The following is a 13,272-nucleotide window of genomic DNA, read 5'->3' as shown; positions in this document are numbered from 1 at the left end:
TGTGTTCTGCTAATTCATCTCCCAGAGTTACAGCTTTCCCTTCAAGAATCCTCTCGCTAAGGCTGTTCTTGTAGAAATTGCAAGGTGATATTTGGAAGCCCATAGAGAGCTATGGTGAAAAAGGAAATATCTTCCGTTCAAAACTGGAAAGAAGCTTTCTGAGAAACTTGTTTGTGTTCTGCTAATTCATTTCATAGAGATACAGCTTTCCCTTCCAGAAGCCTTTCGCTAAGACTGTTCTATGTGGAGTTCGGTATGTGAAATTTGGAAGCCCATAGAGGGCTATTTTGAAAAAGGAAATATCTTCCGTTAAAAACTGGAATGAAGCTTTCTGAGAAACTGCTTTGTGTTCTGTTAATTCATGTCACGGAGTTACAGGTTTCCCCTGAAGAAGCCTTTCGCTAAGACTCTTCTTGTGGAATTTGAAAAGTGATATTTGGAAGCCCATAGTGGGCTATGGTGAAAAAGGAAGTATCTTCAGTAAAAAACTGGAAAGAAGCTTTCTGAGAAACTGCTTTGTGTTCTGCTAATTCATCTCACGGAGTTACAGTTTTCCCCTCAAGAAGCCTTTCGCTAAGATTGTTCTCGTGGAGTTTGCAAAGTGATATTTGGAAGCCCATAGAGGGCTATGGTGAAAAAGGAAATATCTACCGTTAAAAACTGTAAAGAAGCTTTCTTAGAAACTGTTTTATGTTCTGTTAATTCATCTCACAGAGATACAGCTTTCTCTTCAAGAAGCCTTTCGCTAAGACTGTTCTTGTGGAATTTGGAAAGTGATATTTGGAAGCCCATAAAGGGCTATTTTGAAAAAGGAAATATCTTCCGTTAAAAACTGCAGTGAAGCTTTCCGAGAAACTGCTTTGTGTTCTGTTAATACATCTCACGGAGTTACAGCTTTCCCCTGAAGAAGCCTTTCGGTAAGACTGTTCTTGTGGAATTTGCACAGTGATATTTTGAAGCCCATAGAGGGGTATGGTGAAAAAGGAAATATCTTCCGTTAAAAACAGGAAAGAAGATTTCTGAGAAACTGCTCCGTGTTCTGTTAATTCATCTCAGAGTGTTACATCTTTCCCTTCAAGAAGCCTTTCTCTAAGGCTGTTCTTGTGGAATTTGCAAAGTGATATTTGCCAGCCCCAAGACGGCTAAGGTGAAAAAGAAATTATCTTCCGTTAAAAACTGGAAAGGACCTTCTGAGAAACTGCTTTGTGTTCTGTTAATTCATCTCACGGAGTTACAGCTTTCCCCTCAAGAGTCCTTTCGCTAAGACTGTTCTTGTGGAATTTGGAAAGTGATATATGTAAGCCCATACAGCGCTACACTGAAAAAGGAAATATCTTCATTTGAAAACTGAAAAGAAGCTTTCTGAGAAACTGCTTTTTGTTCTGCTAATTCATCTCATAGAGTTACATTTATCCCTTCAAGAAGCCTTTCGCTAAGACTGTTCTTGTGGAATTTGCAAAGTGATATTTGGAAGCCCATAGAGCGCTATAGTGAAAAAGGAAATATCTTCCCTTAAAAACTGCAAAGAAGCTTTCTGAGAAACTGCTTTGTGTGCTGCTAATTCATCTCACAGAGTTACAGCTTTCCCTTCAAGAAGCCTTTCGCTAAGGCTGTTCTTGTGGAATTTGCAAAGTGATATTTGGAAGCCCATAGAGGGCTTTGGTGAAAAAGGAAATATCTTCAGTTAAAAACTGGTAACAAGCTTTCTGAGAAACTGCCCTGTGTTCTGTTAATTCATCTCACAGAGATGCAGCTTTCCCTTCAATAAGCCTTTCGCTAAGACTGTTCTTGTGTTATTTGCAAAGTGATATTTGGAAGCACATAGAGCGCTATAGTAAATAGGGAAATATCTTCAGTTAAAAACGGGAAAGAAGCTTTCTGAGAATCTGCTTTGTGTTCTGCTAATTCATCTCACAGAGTTACAGGTTTCCCTTCAAGAAGCCTTTCGCTAAGGCTGTTCTTGAGGAATTTTCAAAGTGATATTTGGAAGCTCAGAGAGGGCTATGGTGAAAAAGGAAATATCTTCAGGTAAAAACTGGAAAGAAGCTTTCTGAAAAACTGCTTTGTGTTCTGTAATTCATCTCACAGAGATACAGCTTTCCCTTCAAGAAGACTTTCGCTAAGACTGTTCTTGTGGAATTTCCAAAGTGATATTTGAAAGCCCATAGAGGGCTATGGTGAAAAAGGAAATATCTTCCATTAAAAACTTTAAAGAAGATTTCTGAGAAACTGTTTCATGTTCTATTAATTCATCTCACAGAGTTACAGCTTACCCCTGAAGAAGCCTTTCGCTAAGACTGTTCTTGTGGAAATTGCAAAGTGATATTTGGAAGCCCAGAGAGGGCTATGGTGAAAAAGGAAATATCTTCAGTTAAAACTGGAAAGAAGCTTTCTGAGAAACTGCTTTGTGTTCTGTTAATTCATCTCTCCTAGATACAGCTTTCCCCACAGGAAGCTTTTGGCTAAGACTGTTCTTATGGAATTTGGAAAGTGATATATGGAAGCCCTTAGAGGGCTATTTTGAAAAAGGAAATATCTTCCCTTAAAACTGGAAAGAAACTTTCTGAGAAACTGCTTTGTGTTCTGCTAATTCATCTCACAGAGTTACAGCTTTCCCTTCAAGAAGCCTTTCGCTAACACTGTTCTTGTGGAATTTGCAAAGTGATATTTGGAAGCCCATAGAGGGGTATGGTGAAAAAGGAAATATCTTCCGTTAAAAACTGGAATGAAGGTTTCTGAGAAACTGCTCCGTGTTCTGTTAATTCATCTCACAGAGTTACAGCTTGCCCCTCAAGAAGCCTTTCGCTAAGACTGTTCTTGTGGAATTTGCAAAGTGATATTTGGAAGCCCATAGAGTGCTATGGTGAAAAAAGGAAATATCTACCGTTAAAAACTGGAAAGAAGCTTTCTGAGAAACTGCTTTGTGTTCTGTTAATTCATCTCACAGAGTTACATCTTTCCCTTCAAGAAGCCTTTCTCTAAGGCTGTTCTTGTGGAATTGGCAAAGTGATATTTGGAAGCCCATAGAGGCCTATGGTGAAAAAGGAAATATCTTCCATTAAAAACTGGAAAGAAGCTTTCTGAGAAACTTCTTTGTTTTCTGTTAATTCATCTCACAGAGTTACAGCTTTCCCCGCAAGAGTCCTTTCCCTAAGACTGTTCTTGTGAAATTTGCAAAGTGATATTTGGAAGCCCAAAGAGTGCTATAGTGAAAAAGGAAATACCTTCCCTTCAAAACTGGAAAGAAGCTTTCTGAGAAACTGCTTTGTGTTCTGCTAATTCATCTCACGGAGTTACAGCTTTCCCTTCAAGAAACCTTTCGCTAAGGCTGTTCTTGTGGAATTTCCAAAGTGATATTTGGAAGCCCATAGAGGGCTATGGTTAAAAAGGAAATATCTTCAGTTAAAAACTGGAAGGAAACTTTCTGAGAAACTGTCTTGTGTTCTGTTATTTCATCTCACAGAGATAGAGCTTTCCCTTCCAGAAGCCTTTCTCTAAGACTCTTCTTGTGGAATTTGGAAAGGGATATTTGGAAGCCCATAGAGGTTTGTTTTGAAAAAGGAAATATTTTCCGTTAAAAACTGGAATGAAGCTTTCTGAGAAACTGCTATGTGTTCTGTTAATTCATCACACTGAGTTACACCTTTCCCCTTTAGAAGCCTTTCGCTAAGACTGTTCTTGTGGAATTTGCAATATGATCTTTGGAAGCCCATAGACAGCTACGGTGAAAAAGGAAATATCTTCAGTTAAAAACGATAAAGAATCTTGCTGAGAAACTGTTTCGTGTTTGTTAATTCATCTCACAGAGTTACAGCTTTCCTCTGAAGAAGACTTTCGCTAAGACTGTTCTTGTGGAATATGCAAAGTGATATTTGGAAGCCCATAGAGGGCTATGGTGAAAAATTAAATATCTTCAGTTAAAAACTGGAAAGAAGCTTTCTGAGAAACTGCTTTGTGTTCTCCTAATTCATCTCACAGAGTTACAGCTTTCCCTTCAAAAAGCCTTTCGCTAAGACTGCTCTTGTGGAATTTGCATAGTGACATTTGGAAGCCCATAGAGGGCTATATTGAAAAAGTAAATATCTTCCCTTAAAAAATTGGAAAGAAGCTTTCTGAAAAACTGCTTTTTTTTCTGCTAATTCATCTCACAGAGTTACAGGTTTCCCTTCAAGAAGCCTTTCGCTAAGGCTGTTCTTGAGGAATTTGCAAAGTGATATTTGGAAGCTCAGAGAGGGCTATGGTGAAAAAGGAAATATCTTCAGATAAAAACTGGAAAGAAGCTTTCTGAGAAAATGCCTTGTGTTCTCTAATTCATCTCACAGAGATACAGCTTTCCCTTCAAGAAGACTTTCGCTAAGACTGTTCTTGTGGAATTGGCAAAGGGATATTTGGAAGCCCATAGAGGGCTATGGTGAAAAAGGAAATATCTTCCGTTCAAAACTGGAAAGAAGCTTTCTGAGAAACTGCTCTGTGTTCTGTTAATTCATCTCACAGAGTTACATCTTTCCCTTCAAGAAGCCTTTCGCTAAGGCTGTTCTTGTGGAATTGGCAAAGGGATATTTGGAAGCCCATAGAGGGCTATGGTGAAAAAGGAAATATCTTCCGTTCAAAACTGGAAAGAAGCTTTCTGAGAAACTGCTCTGTGTTCTGTTAATTCATCTCACAGAGTTACATCTTTCCCTTCAAGAAGCCTTTCGCTAAGGCTGTTCTCGTGGAATTGGCAAAGGGATATTTGGAAGCCCATAGAGGGTTATGGTGAATAAGGAAATATCTTCCGTTCAAAACTGGAAAGAAGCTTTCTGAGAAACTGCTCTGTGTTCTGTTAATTCATCTCACAGAGTTACATCTTTCCCTTCAAGAAGCCTTTCGCTAAGGCTGTTCTTGTGGAATTGGCCAAGGGATATTTGGAAGCCCATAGAGGGCTATGGTGAAAAAGGAAATATCTTCCGTTCAAAACTGGAAAGAAGCTTTCTGAGAAACTGCTCTGTGTTCTGTTAATTCATCTCACAGAGTTACATCTTTCCCTTCAAGAAGCCTTTCGCTAAGGCTGTTCTTCAGGAATTGGCAAAGGGATATTTGGAAGCCCATAGAGGGCTATATTGAAAAAGTAAATATCTTCCCTTAAAAAGTTGGAAAGAAGCTTTCTGAAAAACTGCTTTTTTTTCTGCTAATTCATCTCACAGAGTTACAGGTTTCCCTTCAAGAAGCCTTTCGCTAAGGCTGTTCTTGAGGAATTTGCAAAGTGATATTTGGAAGCTCAGAGAGGGCTATGGCGAAAAAGGAAATATCTTCAGATAAAAACTGGAAAGAAGCTTTCTGAGAAAATGCCTTGTGTTCTCTAATTCATCTCACAGAGATACAGCTTTCCCTTCAAGAAGACTTTCGCTAAGACTGTTCTTGTGGAATTTGGAAAGTGATATTTGGAAGCCCATAGAGGGCTATGGTGAAAAAGGAAATATCTTCCATTAAAAACTATAAAGAAGATTTCTGAAAAACTGTTTCGTGTTCTATTAATTCATCTCACGGAGTTACAGCTTTCCCCTGAAGAAGCCTTTCGCTAAGACTGTTCTTGTGGAAATTGCAAAGTGATATTTGGAAGCCCAGAGAGGGCTATGGTGAAAAAGGAAATATCTTAAGTTAAAAACTGGAAAGAAGCTTTCTGAGAAACTGCTTTGTGTTCTGTTAATTCATCTCACGTAGTTACAGCTTTCCCCACAGGAAGCTTTTCGCTAAGACTGTTCTTATGGAATTTGGAAAGTGATATATGGAAGCCCTTAGAGGGCTATTTTGAAAAAGGAAATATCTTCCCTTAAAACTGAAAAGAAACAATCTGAGAATCTGCTTTGTGTTCTGCTAATTCATCTCACAGAGTTACAGGTTTCCCTTCAAGAAGCCTTTCGCTAACACTGTTCTTGTGGAATTTGCAAAGTGATATTTGGAAGCCCACAGAGGGCTGTGGTGAAAAAAGGAAATATCTACCGTTAAAAACTGAAAAGAAGCTTTCTGAGAAACTGCTTTGTGTTCTGTTAATTCATCTCACAGAGTTACATCTTTCCCTTCAAGAAGCCTTTCTCTAAGGCTGTTCTTGTGGAATTGGCAAAGTGATATTTGGAAGCCCATAGAGGCCTATGGTGAAAAAGGAAATATCCTCCCTTAAAAACTGGAAAGAAGCTTTCTGAGAAACTGCTTTGTTTTCTGTTAATTCATCTCACAGAGTTACAGCTTTCCCTTCAACAAACCTTTCGCTAAGTCTGTTCTTGTGGAATTTCCAATGTGATATTTGGAAGCCCATAGAGGGCTATGCTTAAAAAGGAAATATCTTCAGTTAAAAACTGGAAGGAAGCTTTCTGAGAAACTATCTTGTGTTCTGTTAATTCATCTGAGAGAGATACAGCTTTCCCTACCAGAAGCCTTTCGCTAAGACTCTTCTTGTGGAATTTGGAAAGGGATATTTGGAAGCCCATAGAGGGTTGTATTTAAAAAGGAAATATTTTCCGTTAAAAACTGGAATGAAGCTTTCTGAGAAACTGCTTTGTGTTCTGTTGATTCAACACACGGAGTTACAGCTTTCCCCTCTAGAAGCCTTTCGCTAAGACTGTTCTTGTGGAATTTGCAAAGTGATATTTGGAAGCCCATAGACAGCTACGGTGAAAAAGGAAATATCTTCAGTTAAAAACGATAAAGAAGCTTGCTGAGAAACTGTTTCGTGTTTGTTAATTCATCTCACAGAGTTACATCCTTCCCTTCAAGAAGCCTTTCGCTAAGGCTGTTCTTGCGGAATTGGCAAAGGGATATTTGGAAGCCCATAGAGGGCTATGGTGAAAAAGGAAATATCTTCCGTTCAAAACTGGAAAGAAGCTTTCTGAGAAACTGCTTCCTGTTCTGTTAATTCAACTCACACAGTTACATCTTTCTCTTCAAGAAGCCTTTCACTAAGGCTGTTCTTGTGGAATTGGCAAAGGGATATTTGGAAGCCCATAGAGGGCTATGATGAAAAAGAAAATATCTTCCGTTCAAAACTGGAAAGAAGCTTTCTGAGAAACTGCTCTGTGTTCTGTTAATTCATCTCACAGAGTTACATCTTTCCCTTCAAGAAGCCTTTCGCTAAGGCTGTTCTTGTGGTATTGGCAAAGGGATATTAGGAAGCCCTTAGAGGGCTATGGTGAAAAAGGAAATATCTTTCGTTCAAAACTGGAAAGAAGCTTTCTGAGAAACTGCTCTGTGTTCTGTTAATTCATCTCACAGAGTTACATCTTTCCCTTCAAGAAGCCTTTCGCTAAGGTTGTTCTTGAGGAATTGGCAAAGAGATATTTGGAAGCCCTCAGAGGTCTCTGGTGAAAAAGGAAATATCTTCCGTTCAAAACTGGAAAGAAGCTTTCTGAGAAACTGCTCTGTGTTCTGTTAATTCATCTCACAGAGTTACATCTTTCCCTTCAAGATGCCTATCGCTAAGGCTATTCTTGTGGAATTGGCAAAGTGATATTTGGAGTCCCATAGAGGGCTATGGTGAAAAAGGAAATATCTTCCTTTGAAAATTGGAAAGAAGCTTTCTGAGAAACTGCTCTGTGTTCTATTAATTCATCTCACAGTGTTACATCTCTCCCTTCAAGAAGACTTTCGTTAAGGCTGTTCTTGTGGTATTGCCAAAGGGATATTTGGAAGCCCATAGAGGGCTATGGTGAAAAAGGAAATACCTTCCGTTCAAAACTGGAAAGAAGCTTTCTGAGAAATTGCTCCTTGTTCTGTTAATTCATCTCACAGAGTTACATCTTTCCCTTCAGGAAGCCTTTCGCTAAGGCTGTTATTGTGTAATTGGCAAAGGGATATTTGGAATCCCGTAGAGGGTTACGGTGAAAAAGGAAATAACTTCCGTTCAAAACTGGAAAGATGCTTTCTGAGAAACTGCTCTGTGTTCTGTTAATTCATCTCACAGAGTTACATCTTTCCCTGCAAGAAGCCTTTCGCTAAGGCTGTTCTTGTGGAATTGGCAAAAGGATATTTGGAAGCCCGTAGAGGGATATGGTGGAAAAGGAAATATCTTCCGTTCAAAACTGGAAAGAAGCTTTCTGAGAAACTGCTCTGTGTTCTGTTAATTCATCTCACAGAGTTACATCTTTCCCTTCAAGAAGCCTTTCGCTAAGGCTGTTCTTGTGGAATTGGCAAAGGGATATTTGGAATCCCGTAGAGGGTTACGGTGAAAAAGGAAATAACTTCCGTTCAAAACTGGAAAGATGCTTTCTGAGAAACTGCTCTGTGTTCTGTTATTTCATCTCACAGAGTTACATCTTTCCCTGCAAGAAGCCTTTCGCTAAGGCTGTTCTTGTGGAATTGGCAAAAGGATATTTGGAAGCCCGTAGAGGGATATGGTGGAAAAGGAAATATCTTCCGTTCAAAACTGGAAAGAAGCTTTCTGAGAAACTGCTCTGTGTTCTGTTAATTCATCTCACAGAGTTACATCTTTCCCTTCAAGAAGCCTTTCGCTAAGGCTGTTCTTGTGGAATTGGCAAAGGGATATTTGGAAGCCCATAGAGGGCTATGGTGAAAAAGGAAATATCTTCCGTTCAAAACTGGAAAGAAGCTTTCTGTGAAACTGCTCCTTGTTCTATTAATTCATCTCACAGAGTTACGTCTTTCCCTTCAAGAAGCCTTTCACTAAGGCTGTTCTTTAGGAATTGGCAAAGAGATATTTGGAAGCCTATAGAGGGCTATGGTGAAAAAGGGAATATCTTCCGTTCAACACTGGAAAGAAGCTTTCTGAGAAACTGCTCTGTGTTCTGTTAATTCATCTCACAGAGTTACATCTTTCCCTTCAAGAAGCCTTTCGCTAAGGCTGTTCTTTTGGAATTGGCAAAGGGATATTTGCAAGCCCATAGAGGGCTATGGTGAAAAAGGAAATATCTTCCGTTCAAAACTGGAAAGAAGCTTTCTGAGAAACTGCTCTTTGTTCTGTTAATTCATCTCACAGAGTTACATCTTTCCCTTCAAGAAACCTTTCGCTAAGGCTGTTCTTGTGGAAATGGCAAAGAGATATTTGGAAGCCTTTAGAGGGCTATGGTGAAAAAGGGAATATCTTCCGTTCAAAACTGTAAAGAAGCTTTCTGAGAAACTGCTCGGTGTTCTGTTAATTCATCTCACAGAGTTCCATCTTTCCCTTCAAGAAGCCTTTCGCTAAGGCTGTTCTTGAGGACTTGGCAAATAGATATTTGGAAGCCCATAGAAGGCTATGGTGAAAAAGGAAATATCTTCCGTTCAAATCTGGAAAGAACCTTTCTGAGAAACTGTTCTGTGTTCTGTTAATTCATCTCACAGTGTTTCATCTTTTCCTTCAAGAAGCCTTTCGCTAACGCTGTTCTTGTGGAATTATCAAAGGGATATTTGGAAGCCCATAGAGGGCTATGGTGAAAAAGGAAATATCTTCCGTTCAAAACTGGATAGAAGCTTTCTGAGAAACTGCTCTGTGTTCTGTTAATTCATCTCACAGAGTTGCATCTTTCCCTTCAAGAAGCCTTTCGCTAAGGCTGTTCTTGTGGAATTGGCAAAGGGATATTTGGAAGCCCATAGAGGGCTATGGTGAAAAAGGAAATATCTTCCGTTCAAAACTGGAAAGAAGCTTTCTGAGAAACTGCTCTGTGTTCTGCTAATTCATCTCACAGAGTTACATCTTTCCCTTCCAGGAGCCTTTCGCTAAGGCTGTTCTTGAGGAATTGGCGAAGAGATATTTGGAAGCCCATAGAAGGCTATGGTGAAAAAGGAAATATCTTCCGTTCAAAACTGGAAAGAAGCTTTCTGAGAAACTGCTCTGTGTTCTGTTAATTCATCTCACAGAGTTACATCTTTCCCTTCAAGAAGCCTTTCGCTAAGGCTGTTCATGTGGAATTGGCAAAGGGATATTTGGAAGCCCATTGAGGGCTATGGTGAAAAAGGAAATATCTTCCGTTCAAAACCGGAAAGAAGCTTTCTGAGAAACTGTTGTGTGTTCTGTTAATTCATCTCACAGAGTAACATCTTTCCCTTCAAGAAGCCTTTCGCTAAGGTGTTCTTGTGGAATTGGCAAAGGGATATTTGGAAGCCCATAGAGGGCTATGGTGAAAAAGGATATATCTTCCGTTCACAAGTGGAAAGAAGCTTTCTGAGAAACTGCTCTGTGTTCTGTTAATTCATCTCACAGAGTTACATCTTTCCCTTCAGGAAGCCTTTCGCTAAGGCTGTTCTTGTGTAATTGGCAAAGGGATATTTAGAAGCCCATAGAGGGCTGCGGTGAAAAAGGAAATATCTTCCGTTCAAAAGTGGAAAGAAGCTTTCTGAGAAACTGCTCTGTGTTCTCTTAATTCATCTCGCAGAGTTACATCTTTCCCTTCAAGAAGCCTTTCGCTAAGGCTGTTCTTGTGGAATGGGCAAAGGGATATTTCGAAGCCCATAGAGGTCTATGGTGAAAAAGGAAATATCTTCCGTTCAAAACTGGAAAGCTTTCTGAGAAACTGCTCTGTGTTCTGTTAATTCATCTCACAGAGTTACATCTTTCCCTTCAAGAAGCCTTTCGATGAGGCTGTTCTTGTGGAATTGGCAAAGGGATATTTGGAAGCCCATAGAGGGCTATGGTGAAAAAGGAAATATCTTCCCTTCAAAACTGGAAAGAAGCTTTCTGAGAAACTGCTCTGTGTTCTGTTAATTCATCTTACAGAGTTACATCTTTCTCTTCAGGAAGCCTTTCGCTAAGGCTGTTCTTGTGGAATTGGCAAAGGGATATTTGGAAGCCCATAGAGGGCTGTGGTGAAAAAGCAAATATCTTCCGTTCAGAACTGGAAAGAAGCTTTCTGAGAAACTGCTCTGTGTTCTGTTCATTCATCTCACACAGTTACATCTTTCCCTTCAAGAAGCCTTTCGCTAAGGCTGTTCTTGTGGAATTGGCAAAGGGATATTTGGAAGCCCATAGAGAGCTGTGGTGAAAAAGGAAATATCTTCCGTTCAAAACTGAAAAGAAGCTTTATGAGAAACAGCTCTGTGTTCTGTTAATACATCTCACAGAGTTACATCTTTCCCTTCAAGAAGCCTTTCGCTAAGGCTGTTCTTGTGGAATTGGCAAATTGATATTTGGAAGCCCATAGAGGGCTATGGTGAAAAAGGAAATATCATCCGTTCAAAACTGTAAAGAAGCTTTCTGAGAAACTGCTCTGTGTTCTGTTAATTCATCTCACAGAGTTCCATCTTTCCCTTCAAGAAGCCTTTCGCTAAGGCTGTTCTTGAGGACTTGGCAAATAGATATTTGGAAGCCCATAGAAGGCTATGGTGAAAATGGAAATATCTTCCGTTCAAATCTGGAAAGAAGCTTTCTGAGAAACTGTTCTGTGTTCTGTTAATTCATCTCACAGTGTTTCATCTTTTCCTTCAAGAAGCCTTTCGCTAAGGCTGTTCTTGTGGAATTATCAAAGGGATATTTGGAAGCCCATAGGGGGCTATGGTGAAAAAGGAAATACCTTCCGTTCAAAACTGGATAGAAGCTTTCTGAGAAACTGCTCTGTGTTCTGTTAATTCATCTCACAGAGTTGCATCTTTCCCTTCAAGAAGCCTTTCGCTAAGGCTGTTCTTGTGGAATTGGCAAAGGGATATTTGGAAGCCCATAGAGGGCTATGGTGAAAAAGGAAATATCTTCCGTTCAAAACTGCAAAGAAGCTTTCTGAGAAACTGCTCTGTGTTCTGTTAATTCATCTCACAGAGTTACATCTTTCTCTTCAGGAAGCCTTTCGCTAAGGCTGTTCTTGTGGAATTGGCAAAGGGATATTTGGAAGCCCATAGAGAGCTACGGTGAAAAAGGAAATATCTTCCGTTCAAAACTGGAAAGAAGCTTTCTGAGAAACTGCTCTGTGTTCTGTTAATTCATCTCACAGAGTTACATCTTTCCCTTCAAGAAGCCTATCGCTAAGGCTGTTCTTGTGGAACTGGCAAAGTGATATTTGGAGTCCCATAGAGGGCTATGGTGAAAAAGGAAATATCTTCCTTTCAAAACTGGAAAGAAGCTTTCTGAGAAACTGCTCTGTGTTCTGTTAATTCATCTCACAGAGTTACATCTCTCCCTTCAAGAAGCCTTTCGCTGAGGCTATTCTTGTGGAATTGGCAAAGGAATATTTGGAAGCCCCTAGACGGCTGCGGGGAAAAAGGAAATATCTTCCGTTCAAAACTGGAAAGAAGCTTTCTGAGAAACTGCTCTGTGTTCTGTTAATTCATCTCACAGAGTTACATCTTTGCCTTCAAGGAGCCTTTCGCTAAGGCTGTTCTTGTGGAATTGGCAAAGGGATATTTGGAAGCCCATAGAGGGCTATGGTGAAAAAGGAAATATCTTCCGTTCAAAACTGGAATGAAGCTTTCTGAGAAACTGCTTTGTCTTCTGTAAATTCCTCTGACAGTGTTACATCTTTCCCTTCAAGAAGCCTTTCGGTAAGGCTGTTCTTGTGGAATTGGCAAAGGGATATTTGGAAGCCCATAGAGGGCTATGGTGAAAAAGGAAATATCTTCCGTTCAAAACTGGAAAGAAGCTTTCTGAGAAACTGCTCTGTGTTCTGTTAATTCATCTCACCGAGTTACGTCTTTCCCTTCAAGAAGCCTTTCACTAAGGCTGTTCTTGAGTAATTGGCAAAGAGATATTTGGAAGCCTATAGAGGGCTATGGTGAAAAAGGGAATATCTTCCGTTCAAAACTGAAAAGAAGCTTTCTGAGAAACTGCTCTGTGTTCTGTAATTCATCTCAGAGAGTTACATCTTTCCCTTCAAGAAGCCTTTCGCTAAGGCTGTTCTTGAAGAATTGGCAAAGGGTTATTTGGAAGCCCATGGAGTGCTATGGTGAAAAAGGTAATATCTTCGGTTCAAAACTGGAAAGAAGCTTTCTGAGAAACTGCTCTGTGTTCTGTTAATTCATCTCACAGAGTTACATCTTTCCCTTCAAAAAGCCTTTCGCTAAGCCTGTTCTTGAGGAATTGGCAAAGGGTTATTTGGAAGCCCATGGAGGTCTATGGTGAAAAAGGAACTATCTTCGGTTCAAAACTGGAAAGAAGCTTTCTGAGAATCTGCTCTGTGTTCTGTTAATTCATCTAACAGAGTTACATCTTTTCCTTCAAGAAGCCTTTCGCTAAGTCTGTTCTTGTGGAATTGGCAAAGTTAGATTTGGAAGCCCGTAGTTGGCTATGGTGAAAAAGGAAATATCTTCCGTTCAAAACTGGAAAGAAGCTTTCTGAGAAACTGCTCTATGTTCTGTTAATTCATCTCACAGAGTTACATCTTT

Source organism: Chlorocebus sabaeus, chromosome 3 (assembly GCF_047675955.1).
Source record: "Chlorocebus sabaeus isolate Y175 chromosome 3, mChlSab1.0.hap1, whole genome shotgun sequence".
Lineage (NCBI taxonomy): Eukaryota > Metazoa > Chordata > Mammalia > Primates > Cercopithecidae > Chlorocebus > Chlorocebus sabaeus.
This window is presented reverse-complemented; position numbering follows the sequence as displayed.